Consider the following 27,333-nt stretch of genomic DNA (forward strand, 5'->3'; position numbering starts at 1 on the left):
TACATTTCTCTATTCATTTGAAGATAATGAAAGTGACAGTGAAACAACTGAATTTTCTTTTATGGGTGAAAGAGAAAGAAATCAAATAGAGGTAGAATTTAAAAAGCTCACAGACATAATTAGATATCAAAAATATCTATTGGGCAAAAGGGAGCATACCTACAAAGAAGATATTACAAGGTTAAAGGCTTAGTTAGAGGAAGGAAACAATGTAAGGAAACAATACGAGGAAAAGGAAGATCAAAGTCAAAGGCTGCAAGATGAAGTGACATCATTGAGAAATTAAGTGAATGGAAAAGGCACAACAACCAAGGAACTTATAGAAAGAACCAACTACTGTGAATGTCTTGAAGCTGTGGTCATTTCTCTAAAAGAAGATCTAAAAAATTCAAATAAGCAGAATGAAGAATTACTCCAAGCACTAGAAGAACAAGAAAATGAATTTCTCAAATTAAGGTAACAAGTGGAAGAAGGAAGAAAAGTTGAAGAAATCATGAAGAAGCAGTACCTTGAAAAGGAAGAGCAATATCAGGTTGAGGTAAATATCCTAAAAGGTAAATTAGAAGAAAAGGATAAACTTTTACGATTTCAAGATAATACTAAGATTTTGGATGATATTCTTAATAGTCAAAGGTCTCCTGCCATCAAATTTCGTCTTGGTTTTCATGAAACTATTAAAGGTGAATCTAGCTCACAAACTGAAGCAAGGAACTCTAGTGCAAAATCTTAAACACTCAACAAGGAGATAAGAGGTCAACCCCATCAACAACCAAGGAAAGAAAGTATTCAAATAGAATAATTTACTCCTAACCATGGAAGTGATAATCAGTTATTTCCTCTGATGAATAATGTTGAATGTTTTATATGTCATAATTTTGGACATGTTGCAGCCAGATGCAAAAGTAGAATGGTTCAAGCTAATAACTGTCATATAGAAAGATCATTATTTCCAGGTACTTCAAGGGATATTGTTTTTCTTGCAATATGTTTGGTCACAAAGCCATTAACTGCTATAGAGGGAATATGAGACATATAAGATATTATGCTTGTAACAAGTTTGTGCATATTGCAAAAGAGTGTAGGAGCAAATTTCAGCGAACATGCCAAAAGGAGAAAACATCATCACACTCCAAGGTATGGAAGAAGAAGGAAGTACAACCATAAATATGTGGCATAGCTCAGTATGCAGATAGAACAAACTCAGGAGGAACTGAAAGTATGAAATTTTAGTGTTCTAGTTCTCATACACAGTTATCATGAAGACAAGTCACGTATATACGTGAGTTAGAAGCTGCACAGTCGCATATATGTTGGTTTGATGAAGAAGCAGTGGGATAGACTCAGAAAAATGATCTGATATGGTTCAGAAAATTATCAATTATATTTTCTATCTTGATTATTAATGACTACAGTCTGGGGATTTTATTTAGAATTTCTTTTGATCCTCATAAATTGTTGACGACTTGATGTATATATGATTGATGATGATGCCTTGATATTTCTTACTGATATATGCAATGATCAGATCTGACAGTGAACAAGTGGCACAGGTTCAGGGGGAGAATATTTTATACTTCTAATAATGCATTATTGGCATTATGTTTAGAATTCTTTGGTACCTAATGTTTTGTGTCAATGGTGATGATGCTTATGTTTAAATTATACATCATGCTATGTTAAGGTTATGAGTTTCCTATGATGAAGTCTCAAATGATACTTGTATTGCTTGGGGTTACATACTTGTTATTCAGATCATATTTATGGATGATCGTGGATGAATTTTTGATGATGCATATAATACATATATGTTTCTTACATGGTGATCTTCATAAGGACAAGGAGAAGTACAAAGCTTGAGTACACAACTTCATTATTTGATTATGAGCTACTCATTTCTTTTATATTGTTGTCATCATGCCTTCAAAGATGCATAAAGTTCATATGGTGCAGTTATGATGCAGGATTCCTATAGTTCTTGGATCTCACATGGTTGAGGATTGTTGTTGTTGATGGTATCAAGAAAGCTTGACAAATGACTATGAGTGCATGGTTTGCTAGATACATATGTCTATCTCTTTGGTGGATATACAGTATGCTAGATACATGGGTGATTACTTAAGTTTCATATTGATAATATTGTTGGTTGGCCAAGAGAATGGTATTATTGCAGGCATAGCTATTTGAATACATGGATATTCAGAGACATGGCTTACTTAGTCACATAATGATGATGCCTTCTTACTTTATGATGATAGGTTTGATACTCACATATGTTGATTATCATGGTTAATGCTTATCAGATGTAGAATGTTCCCAAGTGATGATACATGGTTGATATATTAAGGGTTCTTGTGGAAAGATCATGCAGTTCTTGATGATGATGTTATGATCATAGATGATGACTATGGTGTTTTCACATACATATGATATGATGTGAATGATTTTGTGTTACTAATTGGAGATATGACATATGCTTAGTTGATTCATGGAAGGTTATGATAAGGCTCTTTCTACTAAGGAAATGAAGCAAGTTGATCTTGATGAGATCAAGAGGATGAGTTGATATCTATATGCGGCATACTTTGTCACAGGTTGATGATATTTACTTTTTCATATCTTTGGAATTGATGATGGACATATATAGGTTGCGGGTCTGGATGTTGCTGACAGATTCTTATGGTGCAGATCATATATGGTGTATGATAGTTGCTGATGACTATCATGGTCTTGTTTAGATCTTTGGTCTTTGTTATAAATATCATGTATATCACTCAATGAAAACATCATATAAAGGCCCATTATGTAATAGTATGTCTCTGTCTGTCATAGTCTTTTAATAAGTCCTTTTGTTCATATGATGTAATTTATACCCCCACTATGCATGGGAAGGATGATGCAATAATTGCTATATTTCAGTCATGTATAAACATCTGGTATATCCCCGCTTGGTTGGGTAGATGAGTCAAATTTGGTATATCCCCGCTTGGTTGGGAGATTGATGTATGTATGAGTCCTTGGTGATAGGAAGGTCATACTCACATAGTTGAGTTATAGAGTCATGTTATTTGCAGACTCTGCATGTGCTTAGGGGGAGCATGGATGGTATAGTGCATCTCAGCATGAACAAAGGGGGAGTGTAATTAGATAATTTAGCATGTGCCTAGGGGGAGCATGATCAATGTGCATATTCATCTATTCATATATGAAAGTCTTCATTTTGGTCAGCCCTTTACCCTTGATATCAAAGGGGGAGAGTATCTTGATCCTCCCTTTTCCCTTGATGTCAAAGGGGGAGAGTATTTTGGTGTTGCTTGTTATCTCTAACTGTTTCTACAACTTGTAATAATCAACACCAACATGGTTGCAATCAAGTCCAAAGGGGGAGATTGTTGGCATTATGATACATGTATTGTACTTGATGGCAACCCACTTGTAGTAGAACAACTTACCTCTATATGGCAACTAGATGAATCCATGTAACAAGATGAGTCTATAGGAGATATATCAGATGTGACAGAATGCATGGCAGTTGTGTTTACATATGTGACAAAATGCAGGGTAGTTTGAAGGAATTAGTTTAGAAGTAATGTACAATGGAAAATCACATTATAACAGGTCTATTCAGAGGGACCAAAGTAATGGTACAGAAGAACAGGAAGATGGAACTAAGGTTTACTGATCAGAATAAATAAGGTAAAGAAAAACACTGATGTAAAGCAGTTTAAGAAGTATACGTAGTTCCACTTAGTGAAAACAACATATACATGCTGGTCCACAGAACAAAAGGAGCGTATATGTATACACGCTCTCCCACAGGAGGAAAAGCACGTACATGTTGGAAAACCAAGGTTTTGGTCTGAGGTATTTTGTCTGAGGTATTTGGTTCAAGGTATTGACCCTAGGCATTTGTTCCAAGGTATTGGTCCTAAGTGGTTTTGGTCCGAGGTATTGACAAAGGATCTAAGTGTAAAAGGAGGAGAAGATCAAAGGGCTAAGTGCACAAGAAATGAATATCTTATGAAGTGTTAGATCAAAAGAAAATATCCATGTTATGGGTTTCTAATGCTTTACTTGATCTAAAATAAGTATGCACCTGAGTGTTTGATGATGGATGATATCTATTGATGGATTAGGATCATAATGACTTATCATTATGAGATTGGATAATGGATAAGCTAGATCTGATTACTAATGCACATTTTATCCTTTATAAGTGATGATATGGGTATGTCTGAAGTCTGGAACTGCAATGAAGTTATAAGTAAGTATTTGCAGGTCTATACGCTAGTTTGCTTTGATGAAGTTGCGTATACATGCTGGTTAGGCTCTTCCAAGTAGCGTCTGTAAAAGAAAATCTTGATGTTTAGGGATGATTGATCTATTAGATCAGTGTTTTGTTTTACTGTTGTTTGTCAATGATGTCTTCTTAGATCTGAATGTAAAATTGAATGAATAAGGAGTTTGATGTATGATAGACTGATTGTGTAAGTGAGAAGAAGTGATCTCTATTACTACCTGTGTAAAGCTCTATAAGCTGACAGTAGATGTTTAGTGTATTGCTGGTTGGTACAGACTTGATTCAAAAGTTTATGTTTGTAGTAGCTTTGGAGGTACACATAGGTTTGATTAATGGAAGTAGCGTATACACACAGTTTGGGTTTAGCCAAGTAGCGTATATAGTCTAATGCATGGTTTCTAAGGTTACAATTGGTTCTGAATGATGATGCAAGTTTCTAGGTTCAACACAGTGTTCTGATTGTTCAGATTAATTGAATGTTGGTTGATGCAATTTAAGTTTAAAATTTGTTGATGGGTCTAGTATGAAAATTGGATGAAACAAGGCCTTCAGATTGTGGTGTTGTGTTATAGGAGTATCCAGTATGAAAATTTATGAAATGTGGTCCCTGGTGAAGAGAGAATGTCATAGCCTTCTATACTCCAGCGCCTATGTACTGGTAAATATATTGGCCAGTACAAGAGCCAAGGGGTTGGAGCTCCCTTCTAGTAGCAGCTGGAAAACGAGTGAAGGTTGGAGCCTTCTATAGGCTGGTGTTGACATACTAGTAAATAGATTAGCTAGTATAAGATCGAGGGGGTTGGAGCTCCCTTCTAGTAGTATCTAGAAAATGAGTGAAGGTTTGATCCTTCTATAGGTCAACGCCTACGTACTAGTAAACGGATTGGCTAGTACAAGAGCTAGGGGGTTGTAGCTCCATTGTAGTAGAAGCTGGAGAATGAGAGAAGGTTCTAGCCTTTTGCAGTTGGGTGCCTGTGTACTCATATGAGTCTACACCAGTACAAGATTGTAAGCAGGTTTTTCTTATATTAAAAGAAGATAGAAACAGGTGGTTTTTGTCCCCATTGGGTTTCCACCTTAAATCTTTGTGTTCATTGGTGTTTCTTATGTGTGATGGTTTTTTCTATTATTACTGCATATGGTTACTATTTATATGGTTAACGAAGTATTGATGTGCTGATTAAAGATAAAATTATGATGAATTAACTGAATCATAAGTTTTTTGGATATACGTTGGTTGCCTTAAAGATAGTTGCGTGTACATGCGAGTTACCTTCAATGAAGTAGTGTATATAAATCTGACTATGGAAATGAAAAAGCTATTGATTTGTAAATATTGATTCAGCCCCACTCTCAATATTATTTCCAACACATTTTAAGGAAGGAAATGGTCATCCACACAGACCACTGGCCTCGGTAGTTTATACAGGTGCAAGGGAAGTTGCCGAATGATTTCCATAAAAATTGGTCCACATACCTGCAATAGTTCCATTTGAATATCAAGTATAAGAAGGGTAGCACCAATAATGTTGCAAATTGCCTTAGCCGACCACCGATCATGGTGTTAACCACCGTGCTCAACTCTTGTGGGAAGACTTCTGATTGGCCACTTCTCTACGAAAGAGACCTAGAGTTTGACCACACATACTAGATACTCTTGGAGAGTCCGCAAGTTCCAGATTTTCACCTCCAAGATGCCCTACTATGCCACCTGGGACACCTTTGTGTTCCTTCAAGTGAGCGAGCCAAGATGATTTGGGAAGCGCACTACAGTTGGGCTATTGGGCATTTTGGGGTTGAGAAAATAGTGGCAGTACTGCAGAAGTATTTCTACTGGCTGAATCTTCGACAGGACATTGAGAAGTACATCAGATCTTACATTGCCCACACCATTACCAAACCGACTATCAAGAAGCAAGGCCTCTATACTCCACTACCTACCCATACTCAACCTTAGGAATCCATCTGCATGGATTACATATTAGGCCTTCCTTATACTAAGCATGGCAATGACTGTGTTTTCGTGGTCGTCGACAGATTCTCGAAGATGTCCATTCTGATGGCCTGCAAGAAGAATATCACAACAAAAGCCACTGCTAAGCTCTTCTTCGAACGAGTGTGGGCACACTTTGGGATCCCACAGTCTATCATCTCAGATCAGGACAACAGGTTCCTGAGTACATTTTGGTCCATTCTTTGTTCGATGTTGGACACTAAGCTCACTAAGTCCACAACTTTCCATCCCCTAATTGATGGCCAGACAAAGGTCGTCAACAAGATGATCGTACATATTTTACATATGTACAACTCAAAGCATCCATGCAAATGGGATGAGATCCTTCCCTATGTCCAGTACAACTATAATCGGGATCTCCACAGCTCGACTGGACATAGCCCTTTTCAGGTGGGCTTCTGATTCTAGCCACTATGTCCCATTGATGTGGCCATACCATTTGTAGCTACTCAGGTAAATTCGGCTCATGCCCAGTCAGAAGCCGATAAGGCAAACAACTTCATCGAGCACATCCAACATATCTGCCAATAGGTCCATGACATTCTAGAGAAATCAAATGCCAAGTAAACGAAGTGACGTGATCAACATCGGGTGCCACACAAGTTTCAGGTAGACAATAAATTCTGGTTGTATTTGCAGAAGGAACGCCTTACAAGAACCTATCGTAAACACAGACCACTCTGATATGGTCCTTACACCATTAACAGGGTTGCCAACGATAATGCATTTGATCTCAGCATTCCCCCATTCCTTGGCCTGCACCCAGTGTTCAATGTGGACTGCCTTCGACCATACTTCCCACCATTGCTAGATACATCAGACATTGTAGAACAACTCAGACATACAAATTTAAATCGATTTTGCATGGTGAAAACCACAACTGAGGGGATCATGGACACGTAGATCAAGAACACCCAACATCAAAGGATCCAACTATATTGAGTTGTCAAAGCAAGTGAACCCCTTCACTAGGGAAATTTTCCTGAGGAACTCAATATAATGGGGACCATTGCTTCCTATAGGGGGAGGAATGATCTAGGTGGATATTGGTGGACAACCACCTATTCCACTTAGACCCCCACCATTGTTTCTTTCAATTTTTCAGTTTCCTTAATTCTAGCACAATTTACTATATTTGGCAGTTTTTGGGGTTGTGAACTTTTGGAGCTGTTTTGAGGCCATAAACGAAATTTTTTGGGAAAACCAACAGTATTATGGGTCGTGGACCAATGTTACTCACTCAAAAGTTGTAGTCCTCAGATAGATATTTCTAACGAGGTATTTTTCACGTCAAACAGAGATTGTATACCAAAGTTACGACCCCTAGAAGTTGATGTACCAATTTACCCAAATGGGGCCCATAGTTTGGCGCTTTATCTCCTATTTTTAGGTTTTTGGATGTTTAGGGTTTTATATTATTTCTCAAAAATAAATAGGCCTTCGAGCCTGATTGTAACACAGTTCAGAGACATGTAGCCATCACATCTCTTCTCAAAGATAAGCTACCATCACCCAAGCTAGTCTTATTTCCATTCTGTTTGTAGGCATATTTCAGTATTTGATATTAATGAAATGAAGTGTTTTTTCTATTCCATCTTTATATTTATGGTTATATCAATAATTTGTTGCGTTCTTGTTTAAATCCAGAATAGTGGTATTAGAGCGGTCTACTCTTTCTCTATTTTTCTTTGCATGTCCCCAATGAGGTTGGGATATAAGGAGTTAGGGATTGAACTGGTCGAACCTTTGCAAGACTAGCCTCGCAAATGACGATGGCCTCCCATGGCGGATGAAAAGAAAGATGAGGGGGAAAGAGATCCTATGAAAATATTTCTCGAAGAAGCCCTCGAGCAACAAAGGAACGTGATGGTGGACAACTTTTCCCTGATCCTTCAGTGGCTACCCAAGCGCGACACATCTACTTCTGGCAGCTACTCTGGAAGTGCCACACACTTTAAGGTACAATTTAACTTTGAAATTCCCATATTTGAGGGTCAAATAGATGCAAAACCTATAGATAACTGGTTAAATTTTCTATAAGGATATTTTTCCATTCATGATTTTTCTAGTTGGGATAAGATCACTTTTGCACTTCTCAAAGTAGCCCCCCACATCAAGGACTGGTGGGAAAGCTACTGTGAGAAGAAGGATGAAAGTATGAACTCACTTATTTCATCCGCACCCACTTGGAACTTGTTACAAGATGCCATCAAGGAACAGTACTACCTTGTCAGGAGCTATGAGGATAAATACATAAAGTGGACAATGCTGCGACAAGGAAGGGACCAAGATGTGACACAGTTTACCAATGTTTTTCATATGCTTTGCACGAAGCTGGGTATCAAGGATTCTGAGAAGCATTTAGTTCTCAAGTACCACGGTTACCTGCATAGGTAGATCCAGGACGAGATGGAATTCCAAGACATCTCCTCGCTCGGCATGACATACTGATATGCCGTCAAGATCGAGAAAAACTTTAAACAGAAGAAGCGAGACTTTGGATATGTGAATTCGAAGCAAGGGAAAGGTGCCCCCAAACCACAAAACAAAGGACAAATCTAAGGCGAGTAGCTTAGGACAACCTGCGAAAGCCACAAGCAAAGAACAGTGTCGTGAAGCTGAAGAAGGACACAAAAAAGTGTTGTGAGTTCCATAAGAGCTCCACTCACAACACAAGTGAGTGTTGGGCCAAGCAGTCACTTGTGGCCAAGCTAAAGGCTTTGAAATCATATGCATGTTCTGAATCTGAGTCAGAACCTGACAAAGGGAATGACAAAGGGAGGCATATTATCGATGTGGAGCCCAATGCCACTGTTGCCACCACGAAGATCCAGAAGGAGGAACCCAAAGATCTAGAGGAGGAGGAGCGCCTCTTCCACTACCAGATGTGGGTAAAGGGTTCCCCACTATAGTTCATTATTGACAGAGGGAGTCAAAAGAACCTCATTTTGGCAGAGGTTGTGAAGCGGTTGGGCTTATCGACCATAGCACATCTACAAATGTACACCATGGGGTGGCTTCACCAAGGACAGGATCTTCGCTTGAGCCAGCAGTGTCACCTTCCATACAACATCAAGCCCTTCACGGATAAGGTATTATGTGATGTTGCTCCCCTTGATATTTGTGATGTATTATTAGGCCAACCATACTTATGGAACCAACATGTTGTGTACGAGTCAACGCCTCATGTTGTTATTGTTACTTTGGGAAATAAGTTGTATAGGATACCAGAGGTAGCACCACCTACTACCATCTCTTTGGTTACTGCAAAACAATGTAGTAAGCTCATTGATCTAGAATTTATCCAGGACAAAGAAATAAAGGTATTACACACTCATGTGCATGGATGTGCCTATGTTACTTTATGCAACGGATCGATAAGATTGTGAAATACATAGACATTGAAGCAGTTAGAGAAAACACAATAGGAAAACATTTAAAAACCACAAGATTAATAAGGAGTTCACCCAATGCTCCTGGGCTATGTCTCCTGGTCCAGCCTTCAGTGGTGGCCTCTTTATTATTTTTTCAAAGCATAGTTTTTACAACAGTGAGCTCAATTTTGAGTCTCACTCAATAGATATTAATCAGTAGGACTGGAGTACATAGACTCTCCTTACTAAAACTTGACCTATATTGGTCATAGTAGTATGAGCCCAATCTGAGACTCATACATGACAGGCATATATAGAGGAGTTGACTTGAACCTCTCAAGCCTTCTTTGGAGTACACAGACTCTCTGACTCTCTCTGGCTCTATCTTGATGATGCCTTTGCTTTGCAGGTCAGCTCGACTTACTTTCTCTGTTCTCTGCTCTTAACTTTCTTACTCGCTTTTCTTACTGTTTTCTAGCTGCTTTCTCGGCTGCTTTATAACTGCTTGGTTTGTCTCTGTCAATTTCTGGCTTTAAAGCCAATCTACTTTCTGACTGTTCGTTTTTTCTTCCCGACGTTCTAGTTCTTCTGCCTCTGTCCATTTGAATTCCCTTGTTCTGCATCATCATTACTGTGTAATGCTTCACAGGGAGGTGGCCACCTATTTCATAATGAAATAAGTTTCAGTTCTCTTGGAAATGTTTGAACAATTTTTATTTCAGTTTAACTCCCAGATTGCCTGAGAACACGATTCCCCTGCTAACTCGTCGTTCATGCCCAACTTCAAACTTTATATAACTCGGCCTGTTTACCCTGTTGAATCTGGTCATCCGTCGGATTGCATGTCCGCCAACGATCTGGAGCCTCCAAATCCTACGGTCTCCATCCATATCAGGCGGGTAAGTTTGTAATATCCCTTATCAAGAATATACTTCAAACACAAGCAAAGTCCAACCAGAGATGGATTGGGAGGGAATTTACCAGATATGTCGGGCCTCTAAAAAGAGGACGAGATCCGGAGGCTACCTTTCCCTTTCCAGACTCTGTTTAAGAGTATAATAGAAACACACAAGTGGTATAATAGCTGAGAATGCTCAAAGAGATACAAATAACAATGATACGATATATATCAAGTAAACCATAAGCAGACACACAAGAAATGTAGAGAGAATGCTAAGCCATTTTAGTATACTGAGTAAGAAAATGAGTACAGGAGGTTATTAGGAAGATTGCACCTCTACTTTCACTAGGAAAGTGAAGAAATACACTCAGAATAGCGAAGGAATGGCCCCTCTCTGATCTGCATCCAAGCTACTAGGAAACTGTTATGCTACTTCTGCTAATAGAAATCAAATGAGGATTTGGGGCTGCTCCCCTCCTTAGAAAAGGCTAAAGCTCTGGAATTGGACTCTACTCAAGAAACCCAGAAAAACCCAGAAAGCTCTCCTGGAATGGCCGACCCCCAAAAATCACCCCCTTGGGGTTCTGCGTAGTCTCTCAGTGCTCTGCGCTGCCAATGAATGCAACCCTGCAGAAATATGCCTGAAACCCCTACAAAAAACTCTCCAACTGCAAGGGTTGATCCCCTGCTCTATCTCCCAGCACCAAATCAGAACTGCATCCCCCTCTCTCAGTGTTGCGCAATCCTCCAGAACTGTGTCCCTCTCTCAGTGCTACGCAGTCCTCCAAAATGCTGATAAAATGCTACTGAAATGCTAAAGTATCTACTGCTGAAATGCCAATAGAAATACCTTTCCCGAGTAGGCATTCGAAGTCCCGCAGGGCTAAGGGTGAGATCTCCGAACGGAGACACTCAATGCACTAAACAGTGCTGTAGACTAGCTAAACAACCAGCGTGCTCTAAGTCAAAATTACTATCACAAATCCTCATAGCTGAATGATCAAAATGATGGGGCTCCCCTCTCATTTATAGACTTTGCATCTCTCAATCCCAAGGCTCACATCCTCCTGTGTGATTCCCCTCTTGCCAAGTGTGTCTTCCCTCCTGCGCAGTCCCTCCATGTGTCTCCGTGGACTCCATTTCTGCATCCCCCTTTGGCCCCTTTGGCTCCCCTTTAAGTCACAATGTTGTGCTACTAGGAAGTGACTTTTTATTCTAAAAGTGAGTTATGTCCCCCTTCCACACTTTTTTTATTTAAAAATAACTATAGAAGGCAAACTTTGGACAAAAAGAATATTCCAATTAGCCATGGCTAATTAGGAATATTACAGTCTCCCCTGGAAAAATGTTGCTTGTCCTCAAGTAACTGAAGTGATGGATGCTGTAAGATCTTCTCACTCTCGCAAGTGGCATCCTCATTTGGTAAATTCTTCCCCCTCACTAAGAATTCTCAGACCGTCTTGCTCCGTAACTGACTCTCCTTGGTATCAATGATAGCCTCCGGTTGCAATACCAAATGCCCCTCATCATCCATGGGTGGTATCTCATCTGTCATCATCACTTTCTGCCCCAATGCCTTTTTTAGGCATGATACATGAAAAATGTTATGAATCTTGCTGCCTTGGGGCAGCTCCAACTCATATGCAACCTGTCCAATCCTGCGTATCACCCTGTATGGCCCATAAAAGCGAGGCTTGAGCTTCTCATCCCCCTTCTGCTTCAGTGACGACTGTTGGTATGGCCGTAATCGTAGGTAGACCATGTCGCCTACCTCGAACTGTCTCTCCACCCGACCCCTGTTGGCATACAACTTTTGTTGATTTTGCGCTGTAGCCATGTTGTCCTTGAGAGCTTGAAGGATATCCTGACTCTCTTGGATCCAAATCTTGGCTCTAGGAGCCCTGCTATCACCAAACATCACGTCAACAAAAGATAAAAGATGATACCCATACAAGGCATAGAATGGTGACATACCAATGGACATGTGATGTGAAGTATTGTAGCAATACTCCCCAAGATGCAGCCACTTCAGCCATGCTCGCTGCTGCCTGCTGACATAGTTACACAAGTAGCCATCCAAGGACTTGTTAACTATCTCTGTCTGCCCATCCGTTTGTGGGTGATAACTGGTACTCGGTGTCAATTCCATCCCCACCAACCGGAAAAGCTCCTGCCAAAATCCTCCCATGAAACGATTATCCCTGTCACTGACGATGGTCTTAGGAAGACCATGTAGCCTGAAGATCTCCTTGAAGAATAGCTTGGCCACCTGTGCTGCTGTATAGTGTGCGGATATGGCAAAAAATTGTGCGTACTTTGTTAGTCAATCAACGACGAAAAAGATACAATCCTTGCCCTGTACCATGGGCAATCCTGTGATGAAGTCCATCGAAATACTCTCCCATTTCCCCTCCAAAATGGGAAGAGGCTGCAATAATCCCACGGGATGGCTCATCTCCCCCTTGTTCCTCTAGCAAACATCGCACTCCCTGATATGCTGGAGTACATCCTCCTTGAGGCCCTTCCATGAGAACCTCTCTCTAATGGCCCTATAAGTTTTGGTAAACCCCTGATGGCCTGTCAATGGTGAGTCATGTGATGCCTGGAGTATCTTCTTCTTGAGCTGAGACCCCTCAGTCAAGAAGATCCGATCCCTGTAATAGATGATCTCATCGATCACCCTGTACCTGTTATCTGCCACTTGCCCATCCAAAATCTCACATGCAAACCTGTCCTTGGAGTACTCTACTAAGAGTCGAGCCCTCCAGTCTATATCCAAGCTCATAACAGACAACGTGCCTGGTCTACGAGAAAAGGCATCTGCTACTACATTTTTCTTACCCTTGACATACTCAATGTCAAAGTCATATGCTTGGATCTTACTGATCCACTTCTGCTGCCTCTCCTGTAGCTGCTTCTGCTTCAAAACGAACTTGGGGTTGTTGTGATCAGTCCTCACCCTGAACCTGTTACCCACCAAATACTACTGGTACTTAGCCAATGCATGCATGATGGCGAGCATCTTCTTGTCGTATATAGAATACAACCTCTCGTGCGGAAGGAGCTTCTGGCTCTCAAAGGCTATAGGGTGACCTCCCTGCACCAATACTGCACCAATCCCCTCTCCTGACACATCACACTCCAAAACAAATGGCTGCGTAAAATATGGCAATGCAAGCACTGGGCAGCTGCTCATAACCTCCTTGAGCTTGGCAAAGGATCACTGCGCTGTGTCCGACCAATTGAATGCCCCCTTCCTCGTCAAATATGTCAGGGGTGCAACAAGCTATGAGAAACCTTTGATGAACTTTCGGTAGTAAGTACAAATGCCAATGAATCCTCGAAGTTCCATCACGTTTCTCGGCTCCGGCCATTCTCTGATGGCCCTGATCTTCTCCTCATGGACTCTCACTCCATCCACCCCTATGACGTGTCCCAGATATAACATCTTCGTCAACCCAAACTCACACTTGGAGATTTTGGCACAGAACTGCTGCTCCTGTAAGATACGCAATACTGTCTTAATGTGCTGGAGATGCTCCTCCCAAGTCCTGCTGTAAATGAGAATATCATCGAAGAATACCAACACAAACTTCCTCAAGTGACTACGGAAGATGTGATTCATGCAGGACTGAAATGTAGCTAGTTCGTTGGTTAGCCCAAAAGGCATCATCAAGAACTCAAAGTGCCCATAGTGACACCTGAAGGCGGTCTTGGGAATGTCCTGCTCCCTCACATGAATCTAATGGTACCCCGATCTGAAATCAATCTTTGAGAAGAAGCGTGCCCTTCTCAACTCATCGATCTTGGGTATGGGGTATCTGTTCTTCAGGGTCTTCTTGTTCAGGGCCCTGTAGTCAATGCACATACTCAATGTACCATCCTTCTTCTTCACCAACACCACAGAAGAAGCAAAAGGACTCGTGCTCAGTAAAATGTGCCCAAGAGCTAGCAACTCCTAGATAGCCCTCTCAATCTCATCCCGATAGGCCTTGGGGTGCCTATAGGGAGTGGTGATCACTGCCTGTATGCCCTGCTCTAGCTCGATGGTGTGATCAAACCCCTGATCCGGAGGCTGCGTTGGTGGAATCTCCCCAAACACTATGGCATACTGATCAAGGATAGACTGTATCTCTGGATGTATTGTCTACCCTGTAGACCCTGCCTCTGATGCATGAAGCTCCACTGCCCACTCTGTGTCCCCCTTTCAGAAGACTGCCTCCATCTGATGAACCGAAACAGTCTGAGGCGGATATGTGTACTGTCCTCATATCTTCTCATGCCTCCCTGTCTTCTCATCATCCCACTCCATCTCTGGGGTCTTCCAATCTGTCGTGACCTTCCCTAGAGTGATAAGCCACTAAACACCCAATATCATGTTGGTGTCCAGAATATCGACCAAGAAAAAGTGGTCAGTCAAAGTGTAGGTACCCATCATCACTGAAAGCGCTGGAACATAACGAGCACACGTCATGGTTTTATCTCCTGGGACCAAGACTGAAAACCCATCGAAGCTCTCTATATGTATACCTATCTGTTCAACCATCTGTGCATCAATGAAGTTGTGGGTCGCCCCACTGTCGACCAAAACTGATACCCGCTAACCACGCACTGTCCCTCGTATGCATAGCATCAGATACTTGGGAACTCCTCGAAATTCTGCAAGGGCCCTTCCGGTCGGTGCAAATGATGCACCTTCCGCTACTGGTGGTGGAGGTGGCAAAGGTCCTTGTACAGCATGGCTATCTCCTGCCTCCCCATCATCCTCATCATCCTCTTCTCCACTGCTCTCAGAGAAGACCTCAATAAAATGTGCTTTGCCAGTAGCACATTTATGTCCCAGTGCCCACGGCTCCTGACATGTGAAGCACAACCACTTCTTCTTCAGCTCCCTCCTGGCATCATCATCAAGCTGTACTCATCCTGGATTCCCCTTTGGAGGTGGAATCCTCACGTCCTTCCCCTTAGACTAGAAATTTTGTCTCTGGGGGTAAGGTGTACAGGTCCTGGATAAGACATCCTGTAAGTCTCGGGTCCTGCTAATAGCGTCCTGGAGTGTGGCTGGTCTAGCAGATCGGACTAGACCCTGAAGTGGCACTGCTAACCCCTCAACATACATATAGACCCTCAGTGCTGTGGATAGGTCTGGCACCATCACGAAGACTCTCAAGAAATCTGCAATGTAGGTCTCTAGGCTCCCTGTCTATTTGAGCCTTGTCAGCTCAACAAAATGCTGCTCTGGATACCTCCGATCAAACCGCTCCATCAATCTCCTAGTAAACTCAGCATATGTCGTCACTATAGAATGCCCAAGTGTAACCATCCCATGAAACCACCAATCCTGGGCCTCACCTTCCAAATGCAATGTTGCCACCTTTATGGCCTCTGTCTCCGACATCTAGTTAAGCTGGAAATAAATGTCCAACTTCTCCACCCAAGACTTTGCCGAAATGTTTGATGAACCATCAAATGTAGGCAAGTGGAATCTACTCGCTGCATGGTGGGTGTCACCATCGTGATAATTCCGGTACCCTCTGTGATGGTCGCGGGGTCTACTATCCCACTGGAGTTGGAAAAAACCTCTAAATGAGAGGGCTTCCCTGAACTCCTGCCCATAGGTCTGGTACTCTACAAAATAGTCACCCATATTTCCAAGCTCTGCCTCCTGTTGGGCTACGACCCCCGTTTCTGCTCCTAAGAAAGTGGGCATGGTAGAGTGTGTAGGGGCATGTGAAGCCACCTGCTGCGCAATATCACACTGCTCTGGCAAATGGTGGAATGCGCCTGATCCCTCACCAACCTAGAAAACCTGTGGGCTCTCACGCTGTCTCGCCTCTACTGCCATGAATCTCTGCCCCATCACCTCAATCTGCCTCGACAGATCTTGCACCAATTTGAGGAGCATATACACAAATATCTTCCTGTCATCATTTTCCATTGGAGCCTCCTGCTCTGTGTCCACCACAAGCTCCTCCTGTTCTACGTCCACCACTGGAACACAGTCTCCCTCTCTGTAGGTATTCTCCAACCTATGCCCAGTGTCTCTGTATCTCCGACCTCTATAATAGATATAGGGTTTTCCCCTAGTGTCATAGATTGCTAGCTCCACAGGCTGAGCCAAATCTATAATTTGATACCACTGTAATATCCCTTATCAGGAATATACTTCAACCACAAGCAAACTCCAACCAGAGATGGACTAGGAGGGCATTTACCAGATATGTCACCTCTAAAAGGAGGATGAGATCTGGAGGCTACCTGGCCCTTTCCAGACTCTGTCTAAGAGTATAATAGAAACACACAAGTGGTATAATAGCCGAGAATGCTCAAAGAGATACAAATAACAATGATACGATATATATCAAATAAACCATAAGCAGATACACAAGAAATGTAGAGAGAATGCTAAGCCATTTTATTATATTGAGTAATAAAATGAGTATAGGAGGTGATCAGGAAGATGGCACCTCTACTTGCACTAGGCAAGTGAAGAAATACACTCAGAATAGTGAAGGAATGGCCCCTTTTTGATCTGTGTCCAAGCTGCTGGGAAACTGCTATGCTACTAGAAATAAAATGAGGATTTGGGGCTGCTCCCCTCCTCAGAAAAGGCTAAAACTCTGGAATCAGACTCTACTCAAGAAACCCAGAAAAACCCAGAATGCTCTCCTTGAATGACCGACCCCCGAAAATCATCCCCTTGGGGTTTTGCGTAGTCTCTCAGTGCTCTACGCTTCCACTAAATGCAACCCTCCAGAAATATGCCTGAAACCCCTGCCAAAAACTCTCCATCTGCAAGGGTTGATCCACTACTCTATCTCCCAGCACCAAACCAGAACTACGCCCCTCTCTCTCAGTGCTGCGTAGTCCTCCAGAACTGCGTCCCTCTCTCAGTGATGCGCAGTCCTCCAAAATGCTGATAAAATGCTACTGAAATTCTGAAGTATCTACTGCTGAAATGCCAATGGAAATACCTTGCTTGAGCACGCACTCAAAGTCCCCCGGGGCTAAGGGTGAGATCTCCGAACGGAGACACTCAATGCACTAAACAGTGTTGCAGACTAGCTAAACAGCCAGCGTGCTCTACGTCAAAATGACTATCACAAATGATCATAACTGAATGATCAAAATGAGGGGGCTCCTCTCTCATTTATATCCTTTGCCTCTCTCAATCCCAAGGCTCACCTCCTCCTGCGTGATTCCCCTCTTGCCACGTGTGTCTTCCCTCCTGAGCAGTCCCTCCACGTGTCTGCGTGGGCTCCATTTCTGCGTCCCCATTTGGCCCCCTTGGCTCCCCTTTAAGTCACAACATTGTGCTACAAGGAAGTGACTTTATATTCTAAAAGTGAGTTGTCCCCCTTCCTCACATTTTTTATTTACAAATAACCATAGAAGGCAAAATCTGAACAAAAACGAATATTCCAATTAGCCATGGCTAATTAGGAATATTACAAAGTTGCATGACGTTTACTTGTCTAATGTGAGCGGTTTTCTCTCTCTTCCATTGGACGTGTGGCACCCAGTGTGTGGCATCGGGAAGGGTTGGATTGAAACCGCTTACCACTTGAAGCCCTTCTAATATCTTACCTGTTTTCGTGTGGGACTCGCCTCTGGCAGAATCGGCGAATTCCGTACGGTTTTTGACTTTCTAGTTCCGGTTGCTCGGGGCTTTTCCTTCACTGAGGGGTTTTCCTGACGATATGTGATTAATGACTTATCGCTAATCAAATATCAGAAACCTCCCCTGTTTCTCCAAAAGACCTCCCATTTCACTGTTTCATGGCAGCGCATGTTACCATGGGCCAACAGTCTGTGTACTTGATCGAGGGTCCTCGCTACTCCGTGCTACTCACAAATTACAATTGTTCCGATAGTATTCCTGATAAGCTTGACCTTTGTAAGTATTTGGAATTTTAGCATGAATTTTACAGAGTTATGAAAACTTAGAGAGTGTTTTAGGATCCAATTCGGATCATGGCCTTCCCACTGAAAAAGCTTTTGGACCACCAAAAGTTGGTTTTTTTTAAGCATCAATCAAGTGAGGGTATAAATTCCTCACTTGCCCAATTTCCATCCATTTCACACTGCTTGGTTTTGAACCTTTGAGTCCAATCCTAAGGTACTCAACATCCCCTCTGCGCGTGGTTCTCATCCTCCTGTCTAGAATTGTATCTTCCTGCAATTCATTAAAATATTCAGGCAACAAATCATCAATAGCAGGCAATTGACTCTGCTCTTCGGGATCTTAAATTAATGAAGGTTCAACTAGTCTCAAGATGTCTTCATTAACAATTGAGTAGATGTGCATGTAAGCTGGTAAATCAAGGCGAAAATAATTCTCAATTTTCTCAAGTATCTTGAAAGGTCCATACCTTATTGGCTTCAACTTCTTACCTTCACCTTGCATTCTATCTTTGCTGATATACAGCCAGACTTGATCACCAAATTGGAAACTATGCTCCATCCGATGCTTATCATGCCTTGCCTTGTACCTGGCTTGGCTCTTTTCCAGCTGTTCCTATATTTCCTGGTGAATCTATTGGATTTGTTCGATGAACTTGGTTGCCTTGTCCACATCACTGTGTCCATCAACTGCTATGTCTTTACCAAAGACGAAATCCAAGGGAGACCTTGGTGTGAAACCACAACAGGTCTCAAAAGGAGATATTTGTGTACAAGAATTTTTAGCTCGGTTGTAAGCATGCTGCACATAACATAAATGTTCATCCCAAATGTTTTTAGTTCAGATCTATAAAACCAAATCTTGGGATGCTTGCTACAATAGCCTTTGAGCAACTAGATCATTGTCATGTTGACTACTTTGCGGATGAAAGGCTGTGCTCTTTTTCAGTCTGGTGTCCATGAATTCCCACGGACTTGACCAAAATTTCCCAACAAATTGGGTATCTCGATCAGATATAATGGAAGTGGGTAATCCAAAATGAACCCATACATGCTGAAAGAACAACTTTGCAATTTGTTCAGCCGTAATCTATTTGTTACAAGGTATTAAAATACACATTTTGCTGAACCTATCCACAACAACATAGTCATGACCTTTCCTAGATTTAGACAGTCCCCCAACAAAATCCATGGAAACACTTTCCCAAGGATGAGAAGGAACTGGTAGTGGAGTGTACAAGCCTAGTTTTCTATTGCTAGGCTTGCTTTTAGCACACATGGTACACCCTCTTACATATCTAGAAACTGTCTCATTGATTTTTGGCCAATAACAAAATCTTTGCAACTGTGCAACTGTTTTACTTACACCAAAGTGACCTAATATTAGAGAAGTGTGTGCTTCTCGAATTATATTTACTCTTTCAGTTTGTGGAATGCATAAATTTCCAAAATGATACAAGGGTTGGTCCTTAACATGATAATCCAATTCTTCTACTTGTTTTCCATGACTTAAAGTTGCATATACATCCTCAAAATCTATATCTTGAGCATACTATTCCATGTAGCTTTCATGCAATATTGAATTATGCTTAAGTAGAGTAGATTCATTTACGATTGGTCTCGAAAACATATCTGCAAATTTATTGTGTATGCCCTTTTTATATCTGATGGCTAGATGAAACTGTTGCAGAAAACCCATCCACCTATAGTGTCTTGATTGTTGCAACTTGGTTTGGGAGTGTAAATATTAAAGTGGTTGATGATCAACACGTATAACTATCTCTTTGCCCATTAAATAATGTTTCCACTTTTTCACACTCTGTACTAATGCATACAATTCTTTATCATATGTGGGATAGTTAACTACTGCAGAATTAAATGTCTCATAATGATAACATATGGGTTTACCGTGCTGCATCAACACTGCTCCCATGGCATAGTCACTGGCATCCATTTCAATCCCAAATGGTCTTTGAAGATCGGGGCAGTGCTAGTACTAGTGCTGTACTAATCTTTTATTTTAAGGTGTCGAAGGCTTTCTGCTATTTGCCTCCCCACTGAAATACCTTGTTCAATCCTACTAAAGCATGTAAGGGAGCTGTAATTAAGGAAAAGTTAGCAATAAACTTTCTCCAATATTATGTTGCTCCTAAGAAGCTTCTAATTTCTGTAGCAGATTTGGGTTTAGGCCAGTTTACAATGACTGCAACCTTAGAGGGATCTATCTTCAATTCACCACCCCCTACAATATGACCCAAATAATTCAAATATGTTTTTCCAAATTCACATTTTGAGAGCTTAACATAAATATTTTCTCTTTTCAAAACATCTAGATTCTGCTTGACATGCTTTAAATGCTCTTCCCATGTTTTACTAAATATAATAATTTCATCCAAATATACAATGACCAAATCATCAAGAAAAGGTCTGAGTACATCACTCTTTAATCTCATGAAAGTAGAAGGAGCATTAGTTAAGCAAAAAGTCATAGCCAACCACTCATACAATCCCTGCTTTGTTTTGAAAGCAGTCTTCCATGCATTTTTCTCTGTAACTCTAACCTGATGATAGCCACTATGCAAGTCCAACTTGGAAAATAAACAGCTTCTTTTAATTGATCTAATAGATCATCTATGCGAGGAAGGGGATAATGATTTTTTATCATTATTTTATTCAGTGCTCAGTAATCAATGCACATTCTCCATGAGCCATCTTTCTTTCTCACCAAGACAATTGAGAACCACATGGTGATGTGCTAGGTCTGATGAACCCTTTCTCGAGTAGCTCTTGTACCTGCTTCTTGATTTCTACATTCTCTAAAGCGAACAACCTGTACAATTCGATGTTAGGCAATGGAGCATCTTGCTGCAAATTAATATCATGTACTATTTCCTTCTTAGGTGGCAGACCTTAAGGTTCTTGAAATAGTATATCATATTTTGAAATAACGTTTTCTAAATCAGCTTGTTGTTTAGCATCATAGCCTTCAAATACATTGGTTTTATCAGGTTCCTTTTCCTTTACAACCATCAGTAAAAATTGTTTGCATGAGTTTACAATTCTTTTCATCTGCCCTGAGTTTATGAGAATATAATTATTCTTGAGTATATGAGCTCTTACAATATATTCGATTCCATCTTTAATGAGTTGATACTTGTTTTCAGCTCTATAGAGAATTGCTTTCCTATCATACAAGTAAGAACTTCCTAAAACAATTCCACATGCATCCAAAGGAGCTATATCTAACTCAACCTCGTCTACAAATGTTGACCCAAAATAAAACCTAAGTTTACATCGTCTAGTCACTTGTAGCTTTGCTTTATCACATAACCAACCTAATGGATATGGCTTTTTGTGAGGTGTGGTTAGTAATCCAAACTTCTTTACAATTGCTTCAGAAATTAAATTTACTTGTGGGCCACTATCAAACAATGTATCAATCTTTTGATGCTTGGAAATAACTCTAATATGAAAAATCGCGTGTTTTCCTCTCATTTTCTTCATTATCAGTGTATTGTGTAGAATTACTAGTAGATGCTTCAGAATTTTTACCTTTTATACCTGTGTTTGCAATTGTTGTTTCATCTCCTGAGTCTAACCCCAAATCCTTTTGAATAGCTGCAATAGTCTTTTTCTTTTTGCCCTCGAACTTCTTGGGTCTCAGCTCCAGATGTAGGATCCAACAGTGTTCATCATCATGCCCATCCTTCTTACAGTGATTGCATGGAGATTTGGTATTTTGTAGAGTATTTGTCTTTCTCTCTTTCCATTTCTGTTTTCTCTTTTCCTTGCTTTTTCTTGCAGTGGGTCTCGATGATCCCCCAACTTCTGGGTTCACATTCTTTCCTCTAGCCTCTAGATGTGTGGCCTGAACAGATATCTCATCTATGCTAGTGGGATTAAACATGAAAATAGTGTGCCTTAAGTAGCTGTGTAGACTTCCTATATACTTCAATAGAGTTTCAGGTGAGTCTAAAGAAATTCCTAGAATCAAAGCTCTTTTCCTAAATTCTTGAGTGTAGCCTTGTACACTTTGCCCTTTTAATTAGTGAAGAATTTTCCAGCTCATCATGGCTTGATGCATATAGGTTAGTGGATAGAATTTCCTTTTAATTGCATAAACAAATTCACTCCAGACAAAAGGAATTTTACCATGCTTCTTCATGTTAGCTTCTGTCCTGCCTTCCCACCATACCGAGGCAGTGCCTCCAAGGCGTAGGCTGGCCAGCTGAATCTTACTCTTGTCTGAATCAATGCTTTGCACTCTGCAATAAACATCAATCTGTCTAATCCAATTATCCAACTTCTTTGCATTCAACTCTTCATCATATATCGGCAAATCAAATTTAACATATAATTTAATCAAAGACATTTTCTTTTTATTTTCAGGGCTACTAGGAGGTGTGGGAAGTTTTTCTTCTTTCCGTTTTGCCTTTAGAGTGGTCATGGAGGAGAGATTCTTCTGCTCTAGAGTTTGATGGATCTTCTTCTCTACCTTTCTTAAATTCTCTATACATTTCATCTACCATGGCTTTCATGGTCTTGAAACCATCCATGAACTGGGAGTCTGATTCCAAGGGGCTTTCTTCTGACATTTTCCTCTTAGGATAGACTCTTCCAATTTCAGGGTTAGCTTCAACCAATTCTTCTTCTCATAATTTAAGTTTTGATCTAGTTAGCATTCAACAATAAAATCCAGCACAAGCTTTTCTAACCTTAGTAACCTAGAGCTCCGATACCACTTGATCTAGAATTTATCTAGGAAAAATAATTGAAGGTATTACAGACTCATGTGCATGGATGTGCCTATGCTACTTTATGAAATGGATCGATAAGATTGAGAAATACATAGACACTGAAGCAGTTAGAAAAAACATAATAGGAAAACATGTAAATACAACAAGATTAATAAGGAGTTCATCCATTGCTCCTAGGCTACGTCTCCTGGTCCATCCTTCAATGGTGGCCTCTCTATTATGTTTTCAAAGCAGAGTTTTTACAACAGTGAGATCAATTTTGAGTCTCACTCAATAGATATTAATCAGTAGGACTGGAGTACACAGACTCTCCTTACTGAAACTTGACCTCTACTAGTCATAGTAGTATGAGCCCAATCTGAGACTCATACACGACAGACATATACAGAGGAGTTCGCTTGAAACTCTCAAGCCTACTCTGGAGTCCACAGACTCTTTGACTCTCTCTCTAGCTCCTTCTCGATGCTGCCTTTGCTCTGCAGGTCAGCTCAACTTACTTTCTATATTCTCTGCTCTTAACTTTCTCACTCGCTTTTCTTACTGCTTTCTAGGTGCTTTCTCGACTTCTTTCTAACTGCTTTATTTGTCTCTGTCAGTTTGTGGCTTTAAAGCCAATCTTCTTTTTGACTGTTTGTTTCTACTTCCCAACATTCTGGTTCTTCTGCCTCTGTCCATTTGAAGTCCCCTCTTCTGCATCATCATTACTATGTAACACTTCACAAGGAGGTGGCCACTTGTTCCATAACGAACTGAGTGTCAGTTCTCTTGGAAATGTTTAAACGATCATTATTTCCATTTAACTCCTAGATTTCCCGCGAACACGACTCCCTTGCTAACTCGACATTCATGCTGGACTTCAAACATTATATAACTCGGCCTATTTACCCTGTTGAATCTGGTCATCTATCGGATTGCATGTCCCCCGTCGATATGGAGCCTCCAGATCCTACGGTCTTTGTCCATATCAGGTGAGTAAGTTGCAAGACGTTTACCCATCCGATGTGAGCAGGTTTCTCTCTCTTCTGCCAGACACACGGTACCTAGTGTGTGGCATAGGGTGGGAATCGGTTGAAACCGCTTACCGCTCAAAGCCCTTCCAATATCCTGTCGGTTTTCATGTGGGACCCGCTTCTAATGGAATTGACGAATTCCGTATGGTTTTTGAGTTTATGGTTCCAGTTGCTCAGCGCTTTTCGTTCACTGAGGGGTTTGCTTGGTGATATGCAATTAGCGACTTGTCACTAAATGCATATCAAAAACCTCCCCCATTTCTCCAAAAGACATCTCGTTTCGTTGTTTTGTGGCAGCACACGTTACCATGGGCCAATAGTCTATGTGCTTAATTGAGGGTCCTCGTTGCTCTGTGCTGCTCACAAATTACAACTGTTCCGAGGGTATCCCTGATAAGCTTGACCTTTGTAAGTCTTTGGAACTTTGGCATGAATTTTACAGAGTTATGAAAACTTAGAGAGTGTTTTAGGATCCAATTCGAATCACTCATTTCCAAAACTGGGAAATTTGTTTTCCTAATGATACACCCTCAAGGAAAGAAGAAGATGCTGGCCACGACCTCCAAACAGCGCCCCTCCGCATGGAAACAACAGATGGACAAGGTCATGCAGGATTACGAGGAAATCTTCACCTCCCCCATAGGGGTGTCTCTGCACTGTTAGGTCAAGCACTCTATCGATATGACCCCAGGTGTGCCACTACCCAATGGACCAATCCATCAGCACTCCATTTTGGAGAATGCTGAAATCAAGAGGTAGATTCTAGAGCTACTACAAAAATTTCACATCCGTCCGAGTTCATCGCCCTATGGGAGCATGATCGTGTTGGTACAGAAGAAGGATGGGACTTGGAGACTCTGTATTGACTAGTAGTCACTGAATAAGATCACTGTCTAGAATAGGTACCCGATCCTACGGATTGCTAAACTTCTTAACCAACTGAAGGGGGGGGGAATATTTTAACAAGATTGACTTGAACTCCAGCTATCACCAAGTACCAATCAAACCCTTCGATGTGTGGGAGACTACCTTCAAATCCAAGGAGGGATTTTTTGAATGGTTTTTTATGCATTTTGGGTTGATGAATGCTCCTACAACCTTCATGAGGCTGATGGATGACATCTTGCGGCCATTCAACAACTCATTTGTAGTGGTATACTTGGATGACATCCTAATCTTCAGCTAGAGTTGGGAAGAGCACCTCCACCACATTTGACAGGTTCTCCAAACACTACACAGACACAAGTTATGTGCCAATTTGGAGAAATGCACTTTTGGCATGACCCATGTTTAGTATCTAGGATATACTATTGATGAACGAGGGGTGCATGTGGATCCAACCAAGATCCAAGTCATTCGAGATTGGCTAGACCCAACCACTCTAACAAAGCTCCGTAGCTTTCTTGGTCTTGCCAATTTCTACCACAAGTTCGTGTTGGGATTCTCTCATACAACTTGGCCCTTGAGTCAGGTCACCAAGGGAGGAGCGAAAGAAAAATTATATTTAGTCTGAATCTCAACAGAAGGCATTCACAAATTTGAAACATTACCTCAGCTATACACCAGTGCTCACTTTACCGGACTTGCAACAACCATTTGAGATCGAGACAGATGCCTCTGACTATGCTATTGGGGCAGTCCTTACTCAATAAGGGCATCCAATGGCATATCAGAGTGAGACACTTTCAGACACAATCCGGAAGTCTCCCTATTATGACAAAGAGATGTATTCCATTGTGCAGGCCTACTGATAATGGATACATTACATTTTGGGGAAGGAAATGGTCATTCACATAGACCACCGAAGCATTCAGTTCATACCAACGCAAGGGAAGTTGTAGAATGATGGCCATCAAAATTGGTCCACATGCCTGCAGTAGTTCCATTTGAAGATCAAGTATAAGAAGGGTAGCACCAATAATGTTGTAGACAGCCTCAGCTGACCACTGACCATGGCATTAAAAACTGTGCTCAACTCTTGTGGGCACGAGACTTCTGATTAGCCACTTCTCTACAAAACTGACCCAGAGTTTGGCTACACATACCAGATGTTCTTGGAGGGTCAACAAGTTCTAGATTTTCACCTACAGGATGCCTTGCTATGCCACCTAGGACACCTTTGTGTTCCTTCAAGTGAGTGAGTCAATATGATTTGGGAAATGCACTACAGTCGGGCCGCTGGGCATTTTGGGGTCAAGAAAACAATGGTAGTACTGTAGAAATATTTCTACTGGCCGAATCTTCGACAGGATGTCAGGAAGTACATTAGATCTTGCATTTCCTGCCCATTTCCAAACCAACAATCAAGAAGCTAGGCCCTTATACTCTGCTGCCTACCCCTTGTCGACCTTGGGAATCTATCTCCATGGATTACATGTTGGGCCTTCCTACTACTAAGCATGGCAATGACTTTGTTTTTGTGGTCATCAAGAGATTCTTGAAGATGGCCATTGTGGTGGCCTGTAAGAAGAATATCACAGCACAAGCCACTTCTAAACTCTTCTTTGAATGAGTGTGGGTACACTTTGGGATCCCATAGTCTATCATCTCAGATCGGGAAAGCAGGTTCCTCAGTACATTTTGGTCTAGTTTCCGGTCGATGCTGGACACCAAGCTCACTAACTCCACATCTTTCCATCCCCAAACTGATGGCCAAAGAGAGGTTGTCAACACGATGATCGTACACATTATGCACATGTACAACTCAAAGCATCCATGCACATGTGATGAGAGCCTTCCCTATGTCTAGCACAGCTATAACCAGGCTCTCCATAGGTCGACTAGCCATAGCCCTTTTCAAGTGGGCTTCGGATTCCAACCCTTATGTCCCATTTATGTGGCCATACCATTTGCATCTACTCAGGTAGATTCAACTCATGTCCAGTAAGAAGCCGATAAGGAAAAGAACTTCATTGAGAAAATCCAACATATCCTCCAGCAGGCCCATGAAATTCTAGAGAAATCAAATGCCATGTACAAGTAGCGACATGATCAACATCGGGTGCACACAAGTTTCAGGTGGGCGAAAAATTTTGGTTTTATTTGTAGAAGGAACACAATATCGGAGCCTATTGTAAA

The sequence above is a fragment of the Pinus tabuliformis genome, chromosome 7 (genome assembly GCF_031772625.1).
Source record: "Pinus tabuliformis cultivar Carrire ecotype Pingquan chromosome 7, CPIR1, whole genome shotgun sequence".
Taxonomy (NCBI): domain Eukaryota; kingdom Viridiplantae; phylum Streptophyta; class Pinopsida; order Pinales; family Pinaceae; genus Pinus; species Pinus tabuliformis.